Genomic DNA, 26777 nt, shown 5'->3' on the forward strand with positions numbered 1-26777 from the left:
TCCTGAGACTACTTACTCTGGGAAGATATAGCTATCTTCAGGCAAATCTTCTGTGTTGTCTGTTTCCTCACATCATGTCCTATGACAAGTATCTTGTTAGCAAATCTCTTCATAGTTAGCATGTATTGAATAATGCAGTCAAAGAAATGAAGCTAAGCCTCAAAGCACCAGCTTCTCAGTTTACATTCATTAGTGTGACTCCATGATAAGGCTTCAGCGGACCTACACTAGCTTAAACCTGCTGAGATTCAAACACCAGGAGATTATTAACAGCCATGGCTTCCAGCAAGTGTGCTGTTTCAGGGACAAAATGTATACTGTTCAATATCTGGTTTTCCACCAGAAATAAAATCCAAGCAGTAGGATGCAGGGAGAATGCATGGAAACAAAGAATCTGAAGAACACAATTTGTTAGTGAGTGCACATATATTTGGAAAATACTTCAGCATAAGTATCATAATCTCCAACTTCTTTAACTGTTTTAATGTTGCCTAATTGTGTTCCAGACCTTTTAAGATAAAGACCACTCTTGTGCAATTCCAATTTGTGAAGCCAAGACCACTAATCTGCAATGGGGTTTGGAGCAGAGAATATTAAAGTGGAACAACTATGAACTGTATACATCAGATATCAGAATAACAGAAAAATAATGCTTGGCAGCAAGTCATTAATACATGGAATGACTCTAACAAGAAGTAGAATTGTCCTGCTTCTCTAGTAGAAATGTTGCATTTATTACTGTTAATGATAGTTTATAATTGTCAGAATGAAAAGAGTTACAAGGGCAAGGATGTTGGAGAAACACAAAGGCTACACAAATGGAAATAATTGTCATTATCTACAATATAGAAATGCTTAGAATTCTAAATAAATACATGTTTTAAATTTCTATTCAATCCTATATAGGTCAGTATAAACTTGGTACTAATTGCACCAAGTTCATAATATGAGGTCATGCAGAGAGACATTCTCAATGAATGCTCCTCTGAGCTTTCTTCCCCTATGTCTTCCCCAGATAGAAATTTTACTTTGCTTCACTTTGCAGGTGTGGATTCACAAATCTACAATGGGTGGATTTATGTTGAAGTCCAGGCAAGATATCAGGGAGCAGAGAGTACATACATGATTTGGGCATTTCCATGTGCATTGGAGCTTGGTCCACATTATCTTCACACTAAAAAGTTCCACTTTTTACATTTTCTCCTTAAACATTTGCTTGCTGATCTTGAGGAATATCATTCTATGCACCCACATGGTGCATTTTGTTTTCCTCTTTTAATAAAATGTATTTCTTTCCCCCCCTTATGAAATGCCTCCTGACTCTGACTCCCAGTGGTACTTTATGGTGAACTTAAGAATGCTTTTCTTAAAGCCTCACTAACTGAGTAAGGCTAACTAATAGGGATGTGCAATTTGATTCGGGTACATTACAAATCTATTTGTACCCAAATCTAGCTGATTTGGGTGATTTGGAGACAAAACAAATCACCCCTGTGATCCATTGGCTAGATTTGGGTACAAATCTAATCACACCTTATTCGATTTGAATTGATTTGAAATTCCTATTAATTCCCTATTAATTCCCCAATATTCTCAGCTTTCATTTTTAAAAAGCTAAGCTCTAGCCCTTGTAGAAGTGGAGTTATGGAATTAATTTCCTATTAATTCCCCAATATTCTCAGCTTTCATTTTTAAAAAGCTAAACTCTAGCCCTTGTAGAAGTGGAGTTATGGAGCAAAATGTGTGGTCACTATTATTCAAGTGTTTATATTCTTAGGTGTATAATAATAATAACTTTCCCTCAATAAATCCCTATGATGATTCATTACACTTCTTCATTTCTTCTATTCATTTTTACTGTCTTTTCCCGACTGGTATGTTTCCCAGACTATGGGAAACACCTATATAGGGCAGCAATGATGTAGGAAGATACTGAAAGGCATCATCTCATACTGCGTGAGAGATGGCAATGGTAAACCCCTCCTTTATTCTACCAAAGAAAACCACAGGGCTCTGTGGTCGCCAGGAGTCAACACCGACTCGACAGCACAACTTTACATTTAGAGATACGTTAACATTCACCCACCATTTCAGTGTTCTTTATTGCAAGGCCTGGGGGCCAGTGGAAGCTCCCATGACCTTAAGTGTGGTTCCCTAACTAACTGTTTATTAGACCTGTGAGAAGTTTACAGAAGCAACTGTTCCCAGATAAAAGGTATAAAACAGGTTGGGCTCCTTTCAGAGAAACTGAGCCATTATGAGCTCCAGCATAATCTTGGAAAGCACACATGGAGGTCTGGGAAGGACTACGCTCTGTGTGCGCCTTCCAAGATAGCACTGGGGATTTATCTGGCTCCATTTCTCTTAAATGAGTCCCCTTGGTGCCAGGAAAAGTGGATCACTGTGTGGAAGTCAGTGTGGTGGGAAATGTCTCACACATTGATTTTTTTTTTTTTGTCAAAGTGGCCCCCACTTGCAGAAAAAGTGAAGATAATTATCCCATATAATATGTTGGTCCTGTGACAATACTATTAACTTCTTCACAGCTGGTTTTTTGACTGCAAATGTGACTGAAATCAAATTTATTGTTGCACTTATCATGCAAAAAGAAATATCATTCTATGGCAATATAATATTTTGTCTGCAGCCCCATTTGCTTTTTTGTTGTTGCTTTGTTCTGTCTGAACAGATTTTGTTTTATGTTCAGTTTTATTTTAAAAATCACATTGTATGCTGATAGCTAAAGAGACAAAATGTGAAAAGTACACAGCCAGAATGAGTTTCTCAGACAAAGCTATTAAATGCTAATTTGAAACAAAAACGAACAAAATGAAATGTTCTCTGAAAAGGCAGGCTTGAGAACTACATTTGGAAATAGGTTTGGAAATAAAAGTGTCTTGCCTTCATATCATCAAAGAAACAAATACCATGTATCAAAACATATGTATAGCACGTAAGAAGTAAAGGTAGCATTCTGCAAACTGAATTGAGGAAACTTGAAGTTAGTATGTTGAATATATCAGTTTTATTTCTATGTTCAGTGGTAAGGATGAGCACAAATCGCAATTCAAAGCATGGTTTGCAGCACATCACCAGCACCTTTAAAATGCAAGAGAGCAGGTGCATACCTGCTCCTCTGCTGCTGACCACCCCTTCCTGTATCACTGGCATGCCCCCAGCTATCATCATATGCTGGTGGCACCCTCACCAGCTGTCCTCACATGACACATACATATGCACAGCCTCCACACATGCACAGAGGCCATTTGCATGGTCAACAACCATGCTCACCATGCAAATGGCCACCGCACATGTGCGGAGGCCATGTATGTGCCAGCATCATGTGAAGGCAGCTGGGGAGAGTGCTGTCTCCTCACACAACATGAGAAAAATTCACTGTACAGTGTATAAGGCATGAATAGAAGTAAATTTTGTAATTCAAACTATTCAAATATATGCATGTATTAAGCCAAGGATTTTTTTTTTTAAAAGATGGGCAGAGAGAACTGTTCAAATTGGTTTGGCATAACACAGATAATGTGAAATTACTATTTGACTAATCAGTTACCTGCATAATTGTATTAGTTGAAAAAACTGTAAGTTGCTTAAAACAAGTTACTTCTCTGTTCAGCTGTGGAGTTTAACACATTTCTATGGTAATATATACAAGCTATGTCTATTTTCAGAACTGTGAGGTGTGTTAGAAGAACAGTGTATAAACCAATGTGACTAATAAATGTCACTTGAGATCCATTTTCACACAAATCATCCCCGCTAGAGGAAATTGTATATGATGATACTTCAGGGATCTGTCTGTCTTTCTTTTCTTATTCAGAGGAGGGAAAGGGCTGCATTATTTTAAAAGCTTGTGTTTTCTTAGTAAATGCAGACTTGAGGTGACTCGCAGCTTCCAAACCACAGTCATGTTGATGATATGTCTTAAGAGAACATATTCCTCAATCAGGATCAAACTAGGACGGAATAACCATAATTCAGTTCCGCACATATATTTTAAAGTAAAAGCATGGTCTATGACTGTAATAAAAGATGATGATGATGATGATGATGATTGGTGATGAAGTAAAAGCAGTTATGCTACTAGAGGGCAGGACTGGATCAAATACATGGTACTGGAGAAAGTTTTCTTTTTTTCTTTTCAAATCTTCATTTGCAGCGTTCCCCACTGTGAGTCAAAAAGAAATTTCAAGACAATTCAGATTGGAAAATGAAATGGGGAATGGATTCCTTCCTCCAACTGTCACTACACTATTTTTATTAATTATTTATAAGAAATGTTTGATTCACATATCATATGTCAACATTTCTAGTTCATTGCTTTCTAGAAAAGCAAAGGGAAAAGAAAATACAAATACAATAAAAAGCAATTTTAAAACTCTTTAAAAATAAGTCTAAAAATCAAATTTAAAAATAAAAAATTAAATTTAAAAATCTTAAGTGAACAAAAGGTCTTTACCTGTTGATGAAGTGATGAAGCCAGGCGAACCTCACTGGGGAGGCTAAACCATAAATGGTGTGCAAGCTTGCAGGAGAGAGAAGAGGAGAGACAACATCTGCTCCCAGGTAGACCCCAGGGTGAGAGACTGGGTGCCTGCCTGTTTGCTTGTCCTGCTTGTTCTGTTGCCCCCCTGTCTGTTATCTGCCCCCTAGGACTTGTTGCTGTGCTGAGGTGAAGCCTTGCAGGATTGGGGCCGGGGAGGAGGGGGACTTGGCAGTTTCCTGCATTCCAGCTGCCTAGAGCTGCCTGCTCAGGGTTATATAGGCTTCTGCCAGTGGCGGCGGGCCTGCCACCGGCGGGGTGACACCAAAGGGGGTTGCCCCTTTGGTGGAGCCACTTTGGGGGCCAGCGAGAGCGAGGGCCAGGTCTCTTGGCCTAGGTATTTGTAGGGGGGGCATTTAATAGTTGAGCTTCTGTTTTAATTTGTCCTGGGTGAGACAATCTTAGAATGTGTCTGGACTTAACTGGAGATGGGGAGACAGGGGGCGTGTCCACTGACTGTGGGGTGGCCATTCCAGTTGTGGTGGGGAACAGAAGAAGTAACGTTGGCAAGTCAGCGGGCCGTTACAGGGGAAGGGGACTTGGAAATCTAATAGCTGTTTCCCCTTCCGGCCGTCCTGCCAGCTCTTTGACCTTGGGGAGCAGTGCTTATCATCCTTGGAACCTCACCTTGCTCCTCTGTAATGCCAGGTCGGTCCAGAACAAATCAGAAACCATCCATGGTTTGATTCTGGATGAAGGAGCTGACCTGGTATGTATTACAGAGACCTGGCTGGGGGAGGCTGGGGGCCCGGTGTGGTCCCAGCTTCTTCCTCCAGGCTACTCTGTTGAGGAGCGGGTGAGGGACCGTGGGCGGGGAGGTGGAGTGGCTGTGGTCTATAAGAATAACCTTTCCCTTACCAGGATCCCTGTTAGAGTGTCGGACCATATTGAATGTGTGTACTTAAGACTGGGTACCAGGGATAGACTGGGACTTCTGTTGGTGTACCGATCGCCCCACTGCTCAACGGAGTCCCTAACTGAGCTGATGGACTTGGTCTTGGACTTGGTGTTGGAGTCCCCCAGGCTTGTGGTGCTGGACGACTTCAATGTTCACTTTGGGACCAATTTGTCTGGGGCGGCTCAGGAGTTCATAGCGGCCATGATGACTATGGGCCTATCCCAAGTGGTCTCGGGGCTGATGCACATTGCTGGTCACATGCTTGATTTGGTCTTTCACTCTGATCAGGTGTCAGTATCTGGCCACCTGGCAGGGAAGTTCACAATACCAAATGGAGCTGCAGAAACAAGATACAGCTCGGAACAGTTCTTCTTTATCCAGCTTGGCTGCAAGCTGTCGACACGAAAGTTGACAAACGTTGTTTTCCAGCAGTGAAGAGAAAGCTGGTGATGTAATTTATAGTACAAGCCGAGAGCTCCCAGCTGGCAGGAATTCAAGGCTTATTAGCCCTCTGTAAGAGGCGTTTACTCCTCCTGATAGTTTCTAGCTGTGTTCTTTGTCTTGTAACACGCCTCTGTTGTGGAGTCAGTGGAGGTTGCTTGCATAGCTCCTCTTCTGATTGGTCCGTCATGGTTTCTGCTGTCTCAGGTTGTTGTGCCTGCTCTGAATCATCAGCTGGATCTGCCTCAGCCGTTTCTTGGAAGCTGACAGCTGGGCTCTGCCCCTCAGACACCCCTGCATCGGCTGAAAAGTTGACAGCTTCCCCTTCCTCCTCACTGTCTGAGATCGAGGGCGTGACACCAGGGTGGTGTTCCATGGGTGGGGAATCCTGTGATTTCCCCATTGTCATGGACGGACCACCATCTTGTTAAGGTCGCACTCACAATTGCTTCCCACCTTCACAGGGACGAAGGACCTATTAGGATGATCTGCCCGAGAAGGTTATTGGATCCAATAGGATTTCAAGAAGCCTTGGAGGGATTTAGTGCTGGGTCTGCTGGTGATCCTGTTGATGCCCTGGTGGAGAATTGGAACAGCAAACTCACTGGGGCAGTAGACATGATTGCTCCTAAGCGTCCTCTATGACGTGCTTCAAAATTGGTCCCTTGGTATGTGGAAGAACTACGGGGGCAGAAGCGGTGAGGTAGACGACTGGAGCACAAGTGGAGAAAGACTCGGCTTGAATCCAACAGATTGCAACATAGAGCTCATTTGAAGACCTATGCTCAGGCAATATGTGCGGCAAAGAAGCAATTCTTTTCTGCCCATATTGCATCTGCAAGTTCATGTCCGGCAGAGTTGTTCAGGGTTTTGAGAGGGCTAGTGAGTGCTCCTCCTCCCTTGAATCAGAATCTGGAACCATCAATTACCTGCTGTGATGTGTTTAATGCATTCTTTGTGGAAAAAAATCTCTCGTATTCAGGCCGACTTAGACTCCATCTCTACAATTACCTCAGTGTCTGATGTGGAGGTGTCCAGCAACTCCTCTTGTGTGATTAGGTTGGATCAGTTCCACTTTGTGACTCCTGAGGATGTGGACAAGCTGATTGGAATGGTGCGGTCTACCACCTGTTCTCTTGACCCTTGTCCGACATGGCTTATATTATCTGGCAGGGGGGTTGTTGTAGAAGGCCTGGTAGAGATTATAAATGCGTCTCTGAGGGAAGGTAGGATGCCTCCTTGTCTTAAGGAGGCAATTATTAGACGGCTTCTGAAGAAGCCTAACCTGGATTCCTCGGACTTGAACAACTACAGGCCTGTCTCCAACCTTCCGTGGCTGAGCAAGGTAATTGAGAGGGTGGTGGCCTCACAGCTCCAGACAGTCTTGGATGAAACTGATTATCTTGACCCATTTCAAACTGGCTTTCGGGCTGGCTATGGGGTGGAAACTGCTTTGGTTGGCCTGATGGATGATCTCCAATTGTCAATTGACAGAGGAAGTGTGACTCTGTTGGTCCTTTTGGACCTCTTGGCAGCTTTCAATACTATCGACCACAGTATCCTTCTGGAGCGTCTGAGGGGGTTGGGAGTTGGAGGCACGGCTTTGCAGTGGTTCCGCTCCCACCTCTCAGGCAGGTTCCAGATGGTGTCCCTTGGAGACTGCTGTTCTTCAAAATCTGAACCTTTGTATGGTGTTCCCCATGGCTCCATATTGTCTCCAATGTTGTTTAATATCTACATGAAACCACTGGGAAAGATCATCAGGAGATTTGGTGCAGGGTGTTACCAGTATGCTGATGACACCCAAATCTTTCTCCATGTCGGCATCATCGGGAGAGGGCATAACCTCGCTAAATGCCTGCCTGGAGTCGGTGATGGGCTGGATGAGGGCTAACAAGCTGAGACTGAATCCGGCTAAGACGGAGGTATTCATTGTCCATTGTCGGAACTCGAGAGATGATTTTGATCTGCCTGTTTTGGATGGGGTCACACTTCCCCAGAAGGAACAGGTATGCAGTCTAGGGGTGCTTCTGGACCCAAGCCTCTCCATGGTGTCCCAGGTTGAGACGGTGGCCAGAAGTGCTTTCTATCAGCTTCGGCTGATACGCCAGCTGCGTCCGTTTCTTGAGGTGAATGACCTCAAAACAGTGGTACATCTGCTGATAGCCCCCAGACTGGATCACTGTAATGCACTCTATGTGGGGCTGCCCTTGTACGTAGTCTGGAAACTACAGTTGGTCCAGAATGCGGCAGCCAGGCTGGTCTCTGGGTCATCTCAGAGAGACCATATAACTCCTGTATTGAAGGAGCTACACTGGCTGCCGATATGTTTCCGGGCAAAATACAAGGTGCTGGTTATAACCTATAAAGCCCTAAACAGTTTGGGCCCTGGGTATTTAAGGGAATGCCTTCTTCTGCATGAACTCCACCGCCCACTGAGATCTGCTGGAGAGGTCCGTCTGCAGCTGCCACCGGCTTGTCTGGTGGCCACTCAGGGACGGGCCTTCTCCGCTGCTGCCCCGAGTCTTTGGAATGTGCTCCCTAGTGATATAAGAGCCTCCCCATCTCTGACAGCTTTTTAAAAAGTCTTTAAAGACACATTTCTTCACCCAGGCTTTTAATTAATGTTTTAATGGTTTTAATGCTGTTTTAAAGTATTGTTTTGAAATTTTTAAATTGTTGTCATGTGTGTGTTCCCCACCCCCATTTTTGTCTTAATAAACATTTTACTTTGTTTTTATTCTGTTGTTAACTGCCCAGAGACATAAGTTTTGGGCAGTATAAAAATGTTTTAATAAATAAAACTACCAAAAAGGCGCTCTCCATAGTAGCTACCCGCCACACCTCATTGCACCTCCTCGGAGACGGGCTTCTGAAGAAGATGTTAAGGTCTGGGTTGGGACATATGGGGCAAGGTGCTCTCACAAGTGACCTGGTCCCAAGCCATTTAGAGATTTAAAGGTTAAAACCAACACTTTGAATTGGGCCCAGAAACTGACTGGGAGCCAGTGCAGCGGACAATGCACTGGTGTAATATGCTCAAAATGTCCTGTCCCAGTTATTATTCTTGCAGCCCTATTTTGTACCAGCTGCAGTTTCCGGACCATTTTCAAAGGCAGCCCCACATAAAATGCATTACTATAATCCAAGCGAGAGGTTACCAGAGCATGAGTAACTGTGGCCAACCTATCTCTGTCCAAGTATGGTCACAGCTGGCGTATCAGCCAAAGCTGATAAGAGGTGCACAGAGTTTTGGAAGTCTTTGGTTTGAGTGTTGCACTTGGATCCTATTTCATTGCTGCTGCCCTTCCTGCTAGGGGATGACTGTTTATAGATATTTATTGTACAACCAAAAGGTCTTCCACACATCCGTTTGCTATATTGCACTTGGTTAAACTCAAAATTATGCACTCCTTTTGGAGGGAATTCTGAAAAAAAGTCTTAACTCTATCACCTTTAGGAAGCCAAGCCAAGCCAAATGTACCTCATGAAGCCAAATGGAACTTCTCACTGGCCTGCCACCTTTCTGCTTTTTGAGGAAATTATCTTTTTATGTCTCCCTGAAGATAAGGGAGGCTTCTCGGATTCTGATGAGGGTATCCTGTTAAGAAAGCTTTGATGAACAAAACCATACAGTAAATTGCTGCATTGAGGCAGTAGCTCACAGTCAGTTGTATGGGTCCCTTCAGTGACACAAAGTGCAGCCTGATACACCCCATACTAAGCACTGATGCAGGGTAGGAGGGGGAACATGGCAGGACTCATGATGTCCCTGTCAAGGCTGGTGACCTGGAGGCAAGTGGAGTGTTGGCAGGTGGTCCTCAAGCAGGGATATGAACATCACTGTCTGTACCTGAGTAAAATGTTGTTTGGATGGAGAATCCAAGGTAGAGTCAGCAGTTTTATTGGACCAGATGATTCCTTTATGCCACTACTAGGATGGTAGAAGCAGCACTGTTAACTGCCCAGAGCCGAAAGTTTGGGGCAGTGTACAAATTTGATTTTATCTGATCATGCTTACTGGTAGTGCTGTTGTGCAGCACAGAAATGGTTCAGAAATTAAGGCTGCATTCATTTGACTAAACAGTCCTGGAACTGGGAACAGCTGAACACCCTGATGTACTCACTGCTGACAAGAGAAGAGATGCTACATAAATACATAAATAAGATGCTACAAATATAAGACCATCTCTTTCTCTATTTGTTTTCAGGAAGAACCTCAAGACTCTCCTGTTTTTGCAGGCTTTTAATTAGAATTTTGATAATTTTAAAAACTTGTTTTGGTGGCTGTTTTGCTCTGTTGTTTTTATTGTGTCATGTTTTAATCTGTGAAATTGAATGTTTTGAATTTTTTATACAGCCTAAAGATGTGCATATCAGGCAGTGTAAAAATATAATAGATAGATAGATTAGCTAAGATGGTCCCCTGTCGCCAAAGGACTCACAGTCTAAAAACAAATATAAGGCAGATATCAGCAACAGCCACTGGAGTGATGTTGTGCTGGGGTTCGATAGGTCATTTCTCGACAAGTTTTTTTCTTCTTCATTCCTTTCTCTATGCACCTTTTGGCTAAGTGGTCAGTTTTGTGGACTTAAGTTAGTCAAGAATCACCAAAGAATCACCCAAAAAGTCTAACACAGACACTTTGAATTTCAGAAGAGGAAACTTCTCCAAAATGAGGAGTATGGTGAAAAGAAAGCTTAAAGGGAAAATCAGGAGAGTCACTTTGCTCCAGAATGCATGGAGTTTACTCAAAACCACAATACTAGAAGCCCAGTTGGATTGTATACTCAAAAGGAGGAACAGTACCACTAAGTCCAGGAGGATGCCAGCATGGCTAACAGGTAATGTCAAGAAAGCCATAAAAGGGAAGAAGACTTCCTTCCAAAATTGGAAGGCCTGCCCAAATGATAACAGAAAGGAACACAAACTCTGGCAAAAGAAATGCAAGGTGACAATAAGGGAGGGAAAAAGAGAGTTTGAGGAACATTTGGCCAAAAGCATCAGGGGGGATAACAAAAACTTCTTTAAATACATCAGAAGCAGGAAACCTGCCAGGGAGGCAGTTGGACCTTTGGATAATGAGGGATTGAAAAGGATTATTAAGGAGGATATGGAGGTTGCAGAGAAGCTAAATGAGTTCTTTGCGTCTGTCTTCATGGCAGAGGATACTGAGCATATACCTGTTCCTGAAACAGGCTTTTCAGGGATGGAGGCTAAAGAACTGAGCCAGATAGATATGACAAGAGAAGATGTTCTAAACTGTATGCAAAAACTGAAAACTAGCAAATCCATCCAAGAGTCGGACGGCATCCATCCAAGAGTCCTCAAAGAACTCAAATGTGAAATTGCCAACCTCCTTGTTAAAATATATAATTTATCCGTGCAATCAGGCTCTGTACCGGAGGACTGGAAAGTAGCCAATGTAACATCATTTTTCAAAAAGGGATCCAGGGGTGATCTGGGAAATTACAGGCCGGTTAGCTTAATGTCCGTTCCAAGCAAATTGATGGAAAGCATCCTCAAGGATAAAATTGTAAATCACATAGAAGAACAGGCCCTGCTGGGAGATAAGCCGCATGACTTCTGCAAAGGTAAATCTTGCCTCACAAAACTTTTGGAGTTCTTTGAGAGTGTCAACAAGTGTGTGGATCAAGGTGATCCAGTTGACACAGTATACCTGGACTTCCAAAAAGCTTTTGACAAAGATCCTCATCAAAGACTCCTGAGGAAACTTAGTAGTCATGGGATAATGGGACACATAAATGTGTGGATTGCTAACTGGTTGAAGGATAGGAAACAGAGGGTAGGGATAAATGGAGAGTTTTCACAATGGAGAGAAGTAAGAAGTGGGGTCCCCCAGGGATCTTTACTGGAACCGGTGCTTTTTTTCCAATCCAATCCTTATTATGGTCATAGTCCAGAGTACAAAAACAAAAAAGAACAGACACACAAAAACAGAAAACATAAGAACCAGTGCTTTTTAATTTATTCATAAATGATCTAGAAGTAGGGGTAAGCAGCGAAGTGGCCAAATTAGCAGATGATACCAAACTCTTTCGGGTAGTGAAATCCAAAACAGATTGTGAGGTGCTCCTAAAAGATCTCTCCAAACTAGGGGAGTGCACGGCAAAATGGCAAATGTGCTTCAGTGTTGGCAAGTATAAGGTGATGCACATAGGGATAAAAAATCCCAACTTCAAGTATACGTTGATGGAATCTGAGCTGTTGGTGACTCATCAAGAGAAGGATTTTGGGGTCGTGGTGGACAGCTCATTGGAAGTGTTGACTCGATGTGCAGCAGCTGTGAAAAAGGCCAATTTCATGCTAGGGATCATTAGGAAGGGAGTTGAAAATAACAGGGCTATTATTATTATTATTATTATTATTATTATTAATAAAACTTTTATACCGCCCTTCCAAAAGGCTCAGGGTGGTTTACATTAAAACACCTTAAAATTTGTATAATGCCCTTATACAAAACTATGGTGTGGCCACACCTAGAGTACTGTGTACAATTCTGGTCACCACATCTAAAAAAGGACCTTGTAGAACTGGAAAAGGTGCAGAAGAGGGCAACCACGATTATCAGGGGCCTAGAGCACCTTTCTTATGAGGCAAAGCTACAACACCTGGGGCTATTTAGTTTAGAAAAAAGATGACTGCGGGGAGACATGATATAGGTCTATAAAATCATGCATGGAGTAGAGAAAATGGATAGAGAGAAATTCTTCTCCCTCTCACATAACACTCGAACCAGGGGTCATCCCATGGAATTGATTGCTGGGAAATTTAGGACCAGTAACAGCAGGAGAGAGGGCATGCCCTCAACTCCTGCTGTTGGTTTCAAATGGCATCTGGTGGGCCACTGTGTGAAACAGGATGCTGGACTAGATGGGCCTTGGGCCTGATCCAGCAGGGCTGTTCTTATGTTCTTTTAAAAAAATGATTATCTCAATTGTGGAAGGATGACTGAGACTATACTGCGCTGTCGAGGAGGTAGAGCATGAGGCTGGTCTACAGGACTAGCTTCATCAAGTCTTCTGAAACTTTTACAGAGCAATTGTTTTAAAGCAAGGAATGGTATAAAGATATCACAGTGTTTTATATATTTGTGCAAAATATTTGTATGGGTGTATTTGTCAACAGTGTTGTTACACCCAGTTTCAAGCCTTCCATGGTGAACCTACTCTTAGCATCAGTGAGTTAGTTACTTCAGACTCAATGATCTGGAGATGTCAAAAATAAAGACTTTACAAGAACAGCCCTAGGCGAAGCACTTGAGACAGCAGCTGTAACATTTCTCTTTTTCTCCCACTGTTTGCTTATAAAAGGCTCTCCACTGGCAGTTAGTGCCTCATGGGGATTTCTGTGTTTGTTTAACACCACACTGTTGTATTGACAGCAAAGCTCCATTATAAACACTGTACCTGAACATAAGTGGAGTTCCTTGAACTATAGCATGTGCAATTACCTGGTAGGGTAATTCCAAGACTTTGGGGATTTAGCAGAATGGGAAAGGCCAATGATAAGTGTCAAAACCAAAAAAACTATCTTCTAGATTGTCTCATATATACAATATATTTCCATTAAAAGGCCCCCTTTCCAATACTTTAGCACTTCTCTTATCAAACAGTCGTTTTTACTTGTTATGGTACATTCCAACAATTCCATTTTTGTTAAGCACATTTTACACAGTTTACTTGTTATGGCATATTCCAGAACACAATTGTAAAAGTTTAAATCCCATGTTAATGAGATATCCATGCACCGAGCTGCACATCAAATGACATCCTATGCTTGCACCTTTTTACATTACCATATAGACCTTGTGCATAAACAAGCATTTGTTGTTGGGGAGATATTTGAAATGTGCTTTTGCTATGCAATTCATATATGAAGGATTAGTTTGGGTCACCAAGCAAGATAGTCAAAATGCCATGAAATTTAGCATTTTATTCAGAAAAGTGCTGTGTTTTGTTTGTGCAGGTTTTTCCACAAATACCAATAAGGTTTATTAGCATCTACAGACTGTGGCATTATACAATGCGTAACCAGGAAATGTTCCTGCTTCTAATATTTTGCCGATCTGGAAAAATAGGCAAAATAATAAGAAGAAGAAGAAGAAGAAGATTAAAAATAATAATAAAAACAAGTAGGAAATTGCCAACTAGCAAGGAAATCCTGGTCTGCTTGTCAGAAAGTGCAGCTGAGGTATTTGGACTGTACAACTTCAGGCTGCAGGTGGAGATTCACTTGACCAGACTTTTTCACTATTAAATAACACATACAACAACCCTGCATGAGAAAAAAGGATCCAAGTACATTATCTTAATATAACAGCATCTGGAGTCACTGTCCTGGTCCCCTTTGAACCACATGGAATGAACCACTTGTTCAGTCATCTCAGGATGCTTGTAATAGGGAGCAACTACATTAAATTATTTATTATTATTATTATTATTATTACTATTATTATTATTATCCCACCTGTTCAGATATTATTATTATCCCATCTGTTCATAAGAACATAACAATCCTGCTGGATGAGGCCCAAGGTCTATTTAGTCCAGCACAGTGGCCCACCAGATGTCTCTGAGGAGCCCACCAGCAAGACATGAGGGCATGCCCTCTCTCCTGCTGTTGTTCAGATGATGATGTTATTATTATTAACAACAACAACAACCAGACAAACATCTACCACACAATACACTAGATAGAACTGTAGTTGAGAAGAAAGAAAAACAAGTTAAAATAATCGACATTGCAATACCAGAGGATAGCTGAATAGAAGAAAAAGAAATAGAAAAAATAACAAAATACAAAGATCTACAAATTGAAACTGAAAGGCTGTGGCAGAAAAAGACCCAAATAATCCCAGTGGTAATTGGCACCCTAGGTGCAATTCCAAAACACCTTGAAGAGCACCTCAACACTATAGGGGCCACAGAAATCACCATCAGCCAATTACAAAAAGCAACTTTACGGGAACAGCCTTTATTCTGCAATGATATCTATAATAATAACAGCAACAGCATTGATAATAACATTCAGCCATCCCAGGTCCTTGGGATGGACAACAACAACAACAACAACAACAACATTTCATCCCAGATGTTCAGATATTCTACTACTACTACTACTACTACTACTACTACTACTACTGGAGAGGACAGCTGGTGTTGTGGTGTTGTCCCTTTAGCTAAGCAGGGCCCACCCTGGTTGCATATGAATGGAGACTAGAAATGTGAGCACTGTAAGCATTCCCCTCAGGGGATGGAGCTGCTCTGGGAAGAGCAGAAGGTTTCAAGTTCCCTCCCTGGCTTCTCCAAGATAGGACAAGATTTTTTATTTATTTTTATTTTTAGGACAAGATTTTTTTTTTATTGAACCAACAAACTACTAAAGCATACAGTACGTTGCCAAAGCACAATTATATACAAAGTGGATGTTTGTACATCATATATCTACAAAGATTTACACACAAGGATTTGGAAACCCAAAGGGTTATAAAGTATATGCAGGCAGTACTGTAACTTGGGGTGGGGGATTACAAGGCACATCAGGTAATGGGGGGGGGGGTTTACATCCAACGTCTATTTCCATAATTTGTCCCATTGCTGTTTAGAAGAGATAGACTTGTCTTTTTGCACATAACCATACAAACTTTTCCAGAAGAGATTTACTGTCTCATCCACGTGAACCTCTTGGTCACGTCTTCCCTCCCTATTCCTATGCAGGAGCATTGCATAAATGACATACAGGTTTACTAACCTGATTATGAGAAGGGGAACGTTCCAATTCCCTAGTATGAGGGCACCTGTTCCGTCCTGTTTCCTTGAAGGTTTCTTTCAGGGACCTCGGAAAGAGGTACTATCGCTCAAACCGGAGGTTAGTTCTTCCCATGTCTGTTTTTCCAAATCAGGCCACTCTAACAGCTTACTTACTCCCTGCCACACTCTTTTGGCTACCACACACTCTTTTAAGAAATGTGAATGGGTTTCCCTGAATGTTTTGCCTAGCTCACTAGCTTTCTGTTCACAGGTGATTTTAGGACACTCTTGCTGGTCCTCTGGGAGTCATGGCTTAGCCGCATTAAGTGGTAGTACTTGGTGGTATAAACGCCACCTCATTTCCCATAAATGGAAAGGGACCTTTTTCTCCTTAAAGAGAGTGATAGGGTGGTCAGGTTGCAACAAATACTGTGAAGTGTGGTGTTTGTAGTGTTTACGTTCTAAATCAGGTTTTAAAAACCCCACTTCTAGGATCCCTCCATAAATTGTTTTCCTTAGCTTCTTAACTGAGGAGGAGCCTTTAAATAGATCTGGTTCAACCATCCATTTTTAAAGTGTGAATAACAAATCTCTCAAGTAGTCTGGGTGTTCTCTTTTTAATACTTGTGTGATATTACCGTTGAAAGATCCTTTCCCCCACCATGCTATGCCCCATGCTGACTTTGGCCAAAGCAGAGCGAAAAGAGAGACCCAGGTTTTTTGTAGGAGGTTGGACATATTATGGACATTCACGAAAATCCAGTTTCCAAAATTGTAGGACATGAATTCAGTTACAAAATAGGGCAGGGCAGGTAGGGCTAGGCCTCCCTGCTCAACCTCCTTAAATGCTACCACACGGGCCAAAGGGAAGGACGCTGTGTGCCATACTAGATGGAAGATCTGGCTTTCAGCTCTCCGAAGGAGATCAAGCGGAGGAGGGTAGACTACCGCCAGGTTATGCACCGAGGATATCAGATAAGTCCGGATGTAAACCACTTTCTGGTACATGGCAAGGCTCCATTTTTTCCACATGGTGATTTTAAGCATTACTTTTCCTTCCCAGTCTGTCCAATTTTCACCCCAGACTTTTTCCTTAATCCCATATTCAATCCCCAAAATGTTTACTGTATCTACCCACTTCAGTTTGGACTCTGGGGCCCCTTCGCTTTTACATTCAGAGATGGGTAGGTACGAGAGTTGCTGGTGTCCGGGGTCCATTTTAAGAAATACACTTTTGTCAGCATTTAATTCTGAGCCCGAGATCTTGCCATATTCCCAGAAGAGGTCTAGTATTACAGAGATTTCATTTTCATTCGATAACAGTAATGTAACATCATTGGCATGAGCTACAAATTTTACCCTAAACTCAGAATGCGGTTCTGAGTGGACAGGTGGTTCGGCTATCCCATCACTCTCCCTCCTCCTCCCTCCAGGGAAGATCTCGCAGGGTGCAGGGATAGAGACCGAGAGTCCTTGCAGATGGGGTTCTCTCTGAATCCTGATCAGGATCGGATCCAGGGCAAAAACATATAGTAATGGGCTCAGTGGGCATCCTTGGCGGACGCCCGAATGCAAAGTGATTGGGTTGCTCCGCCATCCATTAATCTGCGGTGTCACCTTTGCATTCGCATAGAACAGCTGTATCCAAGTAACGAAGAGGGGTGGTTAGAATCCAAAGGGAAGGTTTGAATCAGGTCTGTACAATCGTCCCGTGTCAGTTGTGGTTTTCCCAATTGTGGATTTGAGTATCCACAACTAGGAAGTTGTGAACGCCTTTGCCAACCGTGACCCGAGTATCCATGGTTTGGCAAGGTTGTTTTTTTAAATGCTTTTGGTGGATTTGGGGGGGTCAGGGGGTAATTTTCAGGGGTTTGGGGCAATTTTCAGGGCTTCAAGTATTATTTTCCGGGTCAGGGGATCATTTCCGGGGGTCAGAGTGTGATTTTCAGGGATTCAAGTGATTTTCAGGGGTTAGGAGTTCATTTCCAGGGGTCAGGGGGGATTTTTTTTCTATTTTTTTACTTTATTTTATGGTCTTTTCTTGACGGCAGTTCCCCTAACCCCCTGTTTCCATTGCTTCCAATGGCTCTCCAACCATGAATTTGCCAACCGGGAGGGTTTCCCAGAATGGAACCCTGGCGAGTGGTGAGGGACGACTGTAATTGTTCAAGTTAGAGGAGTCAAAGGGGGCTTTTTTTTAATGGTGGTCTCACCACTGCCTTTTCTGGGCATGATGGCATCCTGCCCTCCTTTAATGGAGCATTGATGACATGGGTAGGGCCTGATACCAACTGAGATAGGCCCATGGTTACAATGGTGGCCATGAAGTCCTACTGGGGGGGGGGGCGGCTAAGCATGGACATTGTAGTCCCCCCAGGCAAAAAGCCTGGGGGAGCCCAATGCCACCTCTGAGACCACCTCTGTCAGCTCAGGTAGGGAGACTGAAGTGCAGTGTGGTGGTCGGTACACCAACAGAATCCTCAGCCTATCGCACAGGCTCACCCTCAAAGATAAACACTTGGAATCTGGAGATTGTCTAACTGGGAACCTGGAAAGGGTTCAAAACAGCCAGCTCCAGGGAAAGAACCACTCTGGGTGGCTGATCTTAAAGTCCTTCCCAAGACACCAGGTTGCTGCTGTTGCCTGCACACCAAGCAGCTGCTGCTGTTAAATCTCTCTTAATGCTCTGTGTTAGCATTGTTAGCCCATGTTGTTAAACTTGTAGGGAATATCTATCTATCTATCTATCTCTCTATCTATCTATCTCTCTATCTCTCTATCTCTCTATCTCTTAGGTGTACCTGTCGCTAATCTCATGCGTGGCAGCTCTCGCGAGAGTGTGTGAGCGAGCTGCCGGCAGGGGAATAGGAAAGCAGCAGTGCCAGACAGGCAGGCGGGCAGGGGGAAAATGATGGCAGTGGCGGGTGGAGAAAATGGTGGTGGTGGCAGGTGGGAGAAAACAGCAGTGGTGGGTGTGGGGAGATAACAGCGGCAGGGAGTGGGCTAAGAAAATGTTGGTGAGCGGGCAGCAGGCAGGGGAAAAACGGCAGTGGTGGCAGTGGGCGGTGGGAGAACTAGAGGCACAGATTCTCTGCGCTCAGCCCAGCTAGTATCCAAGTAATCTTCCGGCAGGTGAGGCCTCAGTCTGCTCACTTTAAGGCTGAGAGACATACAGCCAAGAGCCCTTGTGTTCTCACCTTTAGGCTCATACCTCTGGCATGAGAGCTATTTCTAGTAATCACTTGGAGTCGGGAGCAGAAACAAACATTCAGGGCCCCACACAGCAGAATTCTACTCCACACCTCTTTCTCCAGGCTCTGTCATGAGCCACTCTTTGCTAGTAATCACCTAGAAGGGGGAGGAGCAGAGACAAACATTTAGGGCCCTGCCCAGCAAAACTTTTTTCCTTCCCTTCTGATGAGTGTACACACATGACATTAACTTTGGCTCATACTGATCTGATCCTAATTAATTCAAGTAATGAATCCTAAACCACCATTACCAAATCTGAAGCCAAAATACAGCCTTCATATTTGCCTCTGCATGTCAGTACATGCTAAACAAAGAACACTAGTGGAGGGCATGAGTGCGCATTTGTGACAGAAAAGCACCGAAAGGGTAAAGGATGTAACAAATGGCACTAGGCAAGCCATAACCCTCTCCATTATAGCAGCATGTGGTAGCTCTTCACAGATCCATTAAACTCTGAGAACCAGCAGTATATTAGCAGCTAAGGTTTTAAAAATTAGTTTGAATTTTTATAAAGATAAAAATTCCAAGAATAGTGTTGCACTTGCATAATGCAAGGAAATATGTTCCTCTAAGTCAGTGATCTTCATTGGAAGCCTGTGATGTTTCCCATAAACCCAAAGTGTGTCCCCCTGACTAATTGCTTATAGGGATGAGTCCGGACCGCACACGCACATTGTGGAGACATGAAGCACGCATGTGATGTGCGCGTGCACTACAGGCTTATTGAAGCCTTTGGGAGCATAGCCAACGGCAGCGGCAGGCTGCAGGAGCAAAATGTAAGAAGGGGTGGCAGGGAGGTATCCTGCCGCCCCAATTATTAAAAGAACTACGGGCGCCGGAGGGGAAAGCGGTGGGAGGGGTAAGTAAGCCCTCCCCCCACTCTTAAAGGAACCCCCCACCCCAGTGCCGGACTGCAGTTCCGCAGTTCCATGCACACCCCAAATTGCTTATTGGATTGTTCTGAAGCTTTGGCCAAAGGTGAATACTCTGAACAGTCCCCCTGGCACCATGCAGAGATGGCTATTTTCCCAGCACCAAGGAGGCTGCTTTATGGGAAACAGCCCTCTGAGCCCCGGCATCATTTTGGAAGATGCCCTTTCCCCACAGAGCCCTTAAAAGAGGGGTCCATCTCTTTTAAAGGGCCTTCCTGACACCAAGAAAAGGACAATACTCTAATACACATTTACCTACAAATTAGGAATTTTTTATTCAAAGCATAGAAGCCCTTATGTAATAAAATGATTGAAATAATATAATAAAGTGATCACATGTGGTATATATGAGATATATGTATTTCAATCAAATAATTCCTAATTATTTGTTTGAGGACAGTGTCAAGTGAAGATGATCAAAGGCACCCTTGCATAGATGTAACTATAGAATCAATGGAGAGGTGGGGGGAATTGAATGATGGCTATTGGTTGATATTGGTATTGCCATGTTTTGTCTTTTTCATGGGTCTCTAAAGGGTATCTTACTGATGAAGTGCTTTAATGGGGTGTGCAGGGGAATCTGAAAAGAGCACAATAGTAAAAAAAATTCCTACAGAGCTATAAGAGGAAAACAGCTCTCACACTGAAGTCTTATTATTGGTAGCTTTTTGCTGAACCATTAAACTCCCATAACTAGCAGTGTCTAACCAGTTGAGATTTTTTTAAAAAAATGGCTTTAAATAATAGTGTTGCACTTGCATAATGCAGTATGTGCCTCTGTGTGGTTTTCACTCCTCCACAATGTTGCACAACCATTAGTGGATTCCCCACCCCCACCTGGAACATAGGAGACTATACAACATGTGCAACAATCCGCTTGTTCCTGTGGGCTTCTACTAGCACAAGGACTAGTACAGAACTCTCTTTGTGCAATATCCATAAGCAGTGCCCTTCTTCTACAGAAATAGTGTAAAGGAAATGCACTTGTCTGTATTCTGCTGAACAATTATGCAGGTATTCCGCATCTATGAAAGTCTGCTTCACCTGTTGCTCTTAGGAGAATTAAATAGAATTGAGATAATCACCCAGGTGTGTCCTGGGCATGGCTTGTTTGCAGCAGCCTGGTTTCTAATGAAGCCTGAGGAATTGGGGGCCTGTTCTCCAAATGCATCTCTGAATTCATTATTAAAATTGGCTGCAGGGTGAAGAAGAAGAAGGGGTGGTGGTAGCACTGTGATGTTACCACTCTAATATTAGATGGCTTAAATGGAATGGTATATTCCATTTTGGAAGGGCGGTATATAAATCGAATAAATAAATAAATAAATAAATAAATAATATTCAATGGCTTAAATGGTATAGGAAAAGAAACAGAAAGGTTAGGCTTATTTAGGTATCTGCTGAAATAGCAATAATTATAAATAAAATCTGCATATACACAGAGTGTTAATGTTGAGTGGTAATTACAATATAATATAATGTAATATCATATTATATTATACTGTATTATATTTTAATTAATTTGTATACTGCCTAACTCTGAAGGTTCTAAGTGGTTCACACAAATAAACACAACAGAAACAAAATAACAACTGTTGAAACAATTTAAAACATTCAAGGGTTACTAAAAGGCTGGATGAAAAAATGTGTCTTAAGGGCTCTTTTAAAGACTGCTAAAGATTTTAAATCAACAGATATTACAACAGATGTAGGCATCCAGATAATAGATTTAAAGGATTTATACCAATCTTACAGGCAAATACGAGATATGTTAATATGAATGCACCCTAGCATGCATTTAAATAACACACACAATCACACACACACACACACTATTTGGACAACAGGCTGTGTCTTTCATGCATGCATCCAGTCCTTTTGTATACATGAGCAAATGTACATTTGCAATATGCTACCTGTGTATGAGTGTACGTACATAGATAAGAGGCCATCACCACATCTTATGGCAATCAATGCCATAAGTGAATTATATGCATCTCTGCTGAAGGAGGTCATTTGGTGAGCCTGACACAAACCCCTCATGTTTCCATCCTGATGACCTGTACAACCTGGTCAAATCACAATGGGCAGGTTCACATGACCACCACCCTGTCTGGAAGTGGGTAAAATGTCCATAAAAAGTTGGGATGCAAGAGTGTGCACTCCTAGTAGGAGAACTTCTTCCACCCAGCCAGCTCCAAATTTTGGGGACAGAATTCAGTAGGATCTTGGGAGAAGCGGGGAACCAGACACGGGCAGATAAAGATGTCACATCTGCTCGGAGCACTTGCTTTTGCCTCCCAACATTTTATTGACATTTTCCCCACTTCCAGACCAGGTGGTGAGCTCACCCTCTCTATACGAGTCAGCTCTGACCCATGAGCTCCTCAGTAAATTGTTTATCATGCCAGAGGTCTGTTCCAGTTCTGCAAAATTTGCATAACATAAAGGTGGCAGGTTATCCATTTTAGAAAATATTTCTCAAGACCTGCTCATACATTTTATTTTCTCTTCTCTTCTCCAGACAGTGCAAACTATCTGAACTAGCAAGTCTCATTCATTTCAGTAGGTCTTAGTCATGACTTACTTAGTTTGGATGCTGTCCAGTCACTTTTTTGTGATTAACCTTCATAGTGGGAGCCCTGTTCTTGTGAAGAGACACATCACCTTGTATCTTTGCCATCCTGTTCACTTCAAGGAGAGGTAAATAATATTAAAAGATGGCTGTTGCTGCTCTGTATTTTTCTGCAGAATGGTATGTATTCAGCATCCTAACCTCCAGTGCAGAAGAATCTATGGAAAGGAAAAGTAGAAGGGGTAAAGGGCCCAACTTTCCTTTCCTTTTTTCTTTACTTAAAATTGGCATTATTTGATGGGAAGTAAGTATTAGGCAAATTTTGTGGAGATTCATTTGTTTTAAATTTTGTGCTATCAGTACTGATGTCTAATGTACATTACAGGCAAAGTGCAATCAAGACATATTGAAATAAATCATTCAATCAATAACTTCTGAAATGAAATCATCATGTCATAAATCATGATTCCATGAAATAGTATTACATGAAATGAAGCATTGAATGTGTTTATTTGATGGTGTGAAACTTATGATTGTTTGTTTAACATAACACATGCTACAGGGCACATTGCTTAATTGGATGAGTGATGCATTTAAAACTCCTGGGCTTTTATGAGTTGATTTTTCTGTATCATGTTTGGGAATTCCAAATTGAACTAAGTAATAAAGTATACTAAAGTAAATGAAGCATACTAATGAAGCAAAGTTAACAGTTAAATGCACAAAACAATTAATCTAGGCAACCTGCATTTATGCTTTGGAGCCAATGACCAAGATTCATAAAACTGGACAGCTAGTTCATAAAACTGGACAGCTAGTTCTAGCAGGGTATTGGATGGTTCCCTGAGCAGCGGACTCATAGCAAACAATTTTTCAAAGTGAGAGAAGTCTAAAAAAGCAGTCTGTGTTGTAACACAGTGATAACCAGAAACAATAAATACTGAACTGAGGAGAGTGTCTGTTAAAGACACACATGAACACAGTTATGTACACTAGACTAATAAAGTTCATTTACTGAGACTAGTTTACAAAGATATTTAACATTATGTTAAATTTTAAATTATTTTTAAATAATTTAAATGTTTTGACCTTTTAATTTTGTTTTGATTTGTATTGTTTTATTGTAAATTGCCCAGAGACTTTGGGCATTATAGAAATATGTTAAATAAGTAAGTAAGTAAAAGCATTAATGCAGCTGGTGAAGTCTTATCCTCACAACAACCTTGTGAGATAGGTTAGGCTGAGATATAAATAGCCCAGAGTCATCCAATGAATTTCATGCCTAAATGGGGATTTGAACTCCCAGACGTAGTCCAGCACTCTAACCAATTATACACTCTAAAGAATTCATCCCCCACCTTTATCTTGAATCTCCTGCCAATCGATTCATTGGATGACCCATTGGAATTCCAGCATTCTACTTTTTTACTTTCTCCACTGTGGAAGATATTGGACTCACCCTGTTGAAGATATTAGACTTACATGTTATTTCTCCCAGCTTTGGCATTCAGAGGCATAGTGCCTCTGTCTGTGCTGGTCAGAGGTAATCTGGAATATTGTGTCCCTCCAGTTTAGTGCTCTGCATTTAAAGAAGATCAAAGATAAACTAGAATGAGTTCAGAGGAGGGCAACTATGATGGTGAGGGATCTGGAAAAGAAGTCTTATGAGGAAAAGCTGAAGGAACTTGGTACGTTTAGCCTGGAGAAGAGAAGACAAGAGGGAGATAAGGCAGCTGTCTTCAAATATCTGAAGGGCTGTCACAGAAGGAGGAACAGACCTGAGGGGAGGCCCAGAACCAATGATTTGCTATCATTCATTCATTCATCATCATTCATCCATCACATTTATATACCGCCCAAACTTTCGTCTCTGGGCGGTGAACATAAAACAATTAAAACACATATAAAAAGTTAAAACAATTCAACAATTTAAAATCAATCACTAAATTGAAACCAACACATTTTAAAAGGCTGAGAAAGCTTGGTTAAAAAGATGGGGTTTTAGATTTTTTTAAAAGATGGGGAGGATGGGGGATAAAGATGGGGACGATCGTATCTTAGAGGGAAGTGCATTCCACAATCTCGGGGCAGCAACCGAGAAGGCCCGTCTCTGTGTAGCCATCAGATGGGTTGGTGGTAACTGGAGACGGACCTCCTCAGATGACCTCAATGGGTGGTGGGGCTCGTAGTGCAGAAGATGCTCTCTTAGGTACCCAAGGCCTAAGTCGTTTAGGGCTTTTTAAGTTATAACTAGGACTTTGTATTTTGCCTGGAAACCTATTGGCAGCCAGTGTAACTCCAACAGCAAAGGAGTAATATGGTCTCTCCGAAATGACCCAGAGGCCAACCTGGCTGACGCATTCTGAATCAACTGAAGTTTACGGACAATGTACAAAGGCAGCCCCACGTAGAGTGCATTACAAAAGTCAAGTCTGGAGGTCACCAACAGATGTACCACTGTTTTGAGGTCATTGATCTCGAGAAACAGACACAGCTGGCGTATCAGCCCGAGCTGATAGAAAGCACCCCTGACCACTGCCTCAACCTGAGAAACCAGGGAAACATGTGGATCCAGAAGTACTCCCAGACTGTGAACCTGTTCCTTTTGGGGAAGTGTGACCCCATCTAGGGCAGGCAGATCAATATCGTCTCTGGAGTTCTGACCCCGCATAATAAGTACCTCCGTCTTATCTGGATTCAGCTTCAGTTTATTCTCCCTCATCCAGCCCATTACTGCTTCCAGGCAGGCATTTAGGGAGGATATGCCAGCTCCTAGAGAAGTTGACATGGAGAAGTAGATCTGGGTGTCATCAGCATATTGGTAACACACAGCTCCAAATCCCCTGATGATCTCTCCCAGTGGTTTCATGTAGATGTTAAAGAGCATTGGAGAGAGTATGGAGCCTTGAGGGACTTAAGCTCAGATTTCAAAGAGCAACAATCTCCAGTTGACGCCATCTGAAATATGTCCAAGAGGTAGAAGTGGAACTACTGTAAAACAGTGCCTCCCATCCCCAACGTTCCAGAAGGATACTATGATCAATAGTATCGAAAGCCGCCGAGAGCTCCAAAAGTACCAACAGAGTCACACTTCCTCTGTCCATTCCCAATTGGAGATCATCCATCAGGCTGATCAAGGCAGTTTCCACCTCATAGTCCCCCCTGAAAGCCAGTTTGAAATGAGTCTAGATAATCAGTTTCCTCCAAGACCGCCTGGAGCTGAGAGGCCACCATCCTCTCAATTACCTTGCCCAAGGTTGGAAACAGGCCTATAACTGCTCAACTCTGAGGGATCTAATGCAGGCTTCTTTAGAAGAGATCTAATAATTGCCTCCTTAAGACAAGGAGGCATCCTGCCTCAGAGAGGCATTTAATATTTCCACCAGGCTGTCTACAATAGCCTCCCTACTAGATAGAATAAGCCATGCTGGACAAGGGTCAAGAGAACAAGTGGTAGGCCTCACCACTCCAAGCAGCTTGTCCACATCCTCAGGAACCACAAACTGAAATTGATCCAGTTGAATCACATAAGAGGAGTTGTTGGAAATCCTCCAGTTCAGACATCAAATTAATTGTGGAGTCTCCATCTAACTTGACCTGAATCTGAGATATTTTATCTGCAAAAAACTCTTTAAACACATTGCAGCACGTAACTGATGTCTCCTAATTCTGGTTCAAGGGAGAAGCGGCAGATACTAGTCCCCTCACAACTCTGAACAACTCTGCTGGACGTGAACTCGCAGAGGCAATACGGGCTGAAAAGAACCGCTTATTTGCCTCATGTATCGCCTGAGCATAGATCTTTAAATGTGCTCTATGTTGTAATCTGTCAGATTCGAGTCGAGTCTTTCTCCACTTGCGCTTCAGTCGCCTACCTTGCCGCTTCAGCCCCCGTGGATCTTCCATATACCAAGGGGCCAATTTTGAAGCGAGTCTGAGGAGACACTTGGGAGCAATCATGTCTACTGCCCTGGTGAGCAAGTTGTTCCAATTCTCAACCAGGCCATCAACAGGATTACTGGCAAAGCCAACAGTGAATCCCTCCAAGGCTTTTTGGAATCCTACTAGATCCAATAACCTCTTCGTGCGGACCATTCTAATAGGCCCCTCACCACTGCAGAGGTGGAAAGTGGTTGTAAGTTCAACCTTAACCAGATGGTGGTCCGTCCATGACAATGGGGAAATCACAGGAGTGATTTCCCATGGAACACGACCCTGATCAGAGTAAAATACCAAATCAAGTGTGTGATCTGCAATATGTGTTGATCCAGAGATCCCTTGGGATAGGACCATAGTTGTCATGGCTGTTATGAACTCCTGAGCTGCCCCGGACAAACTGGTCCTGAA

At 42.6% G+C, this 26777-nt stretch overlaps 1 long non-coding RNA gene across 3 annotated transcripts in view; it reads right to left on the minus strand.

Moving 5' to 3' along the window:
- Positions 1-3049: 3049 nt before the first annotated feature.
- LOC128327649 (uncharacterized) overlaps positions 3050-26777 on the minus strand; it is a 130588-nt gene continuing 106860 nt past the window's right edge. For 2 of the 3 annotated variants that reach the window (XR_008308720.1, XR_008308721.1), the window contains exon 3: positions 3050-4183. This is a non-coding gene — a long non-coding RNA (uncharacterized LOC128327649). Of the gene's footprint in view, positions 4184-18868; positions 19020-22442; positions 22643-26777 lie in introns of those variants that run through there. The other variant, XR_008308719.1, reaches the window with a different exon arrangement.

This window comes from Hemicordylus capensis, chromosome 5 (genome assembly GCF_027244095.1).
Source record: "Hemicordylus capensis ecotype Gifberg chromosome 5, rHemCap1.1.pri, whole genome shotgun sequence".
NCBI lineage: Eukaryota > Metazoa > Chordata > Lepidosauria > Squamata > Cordylidae > Hemicordylus > Hemicordylus capensis.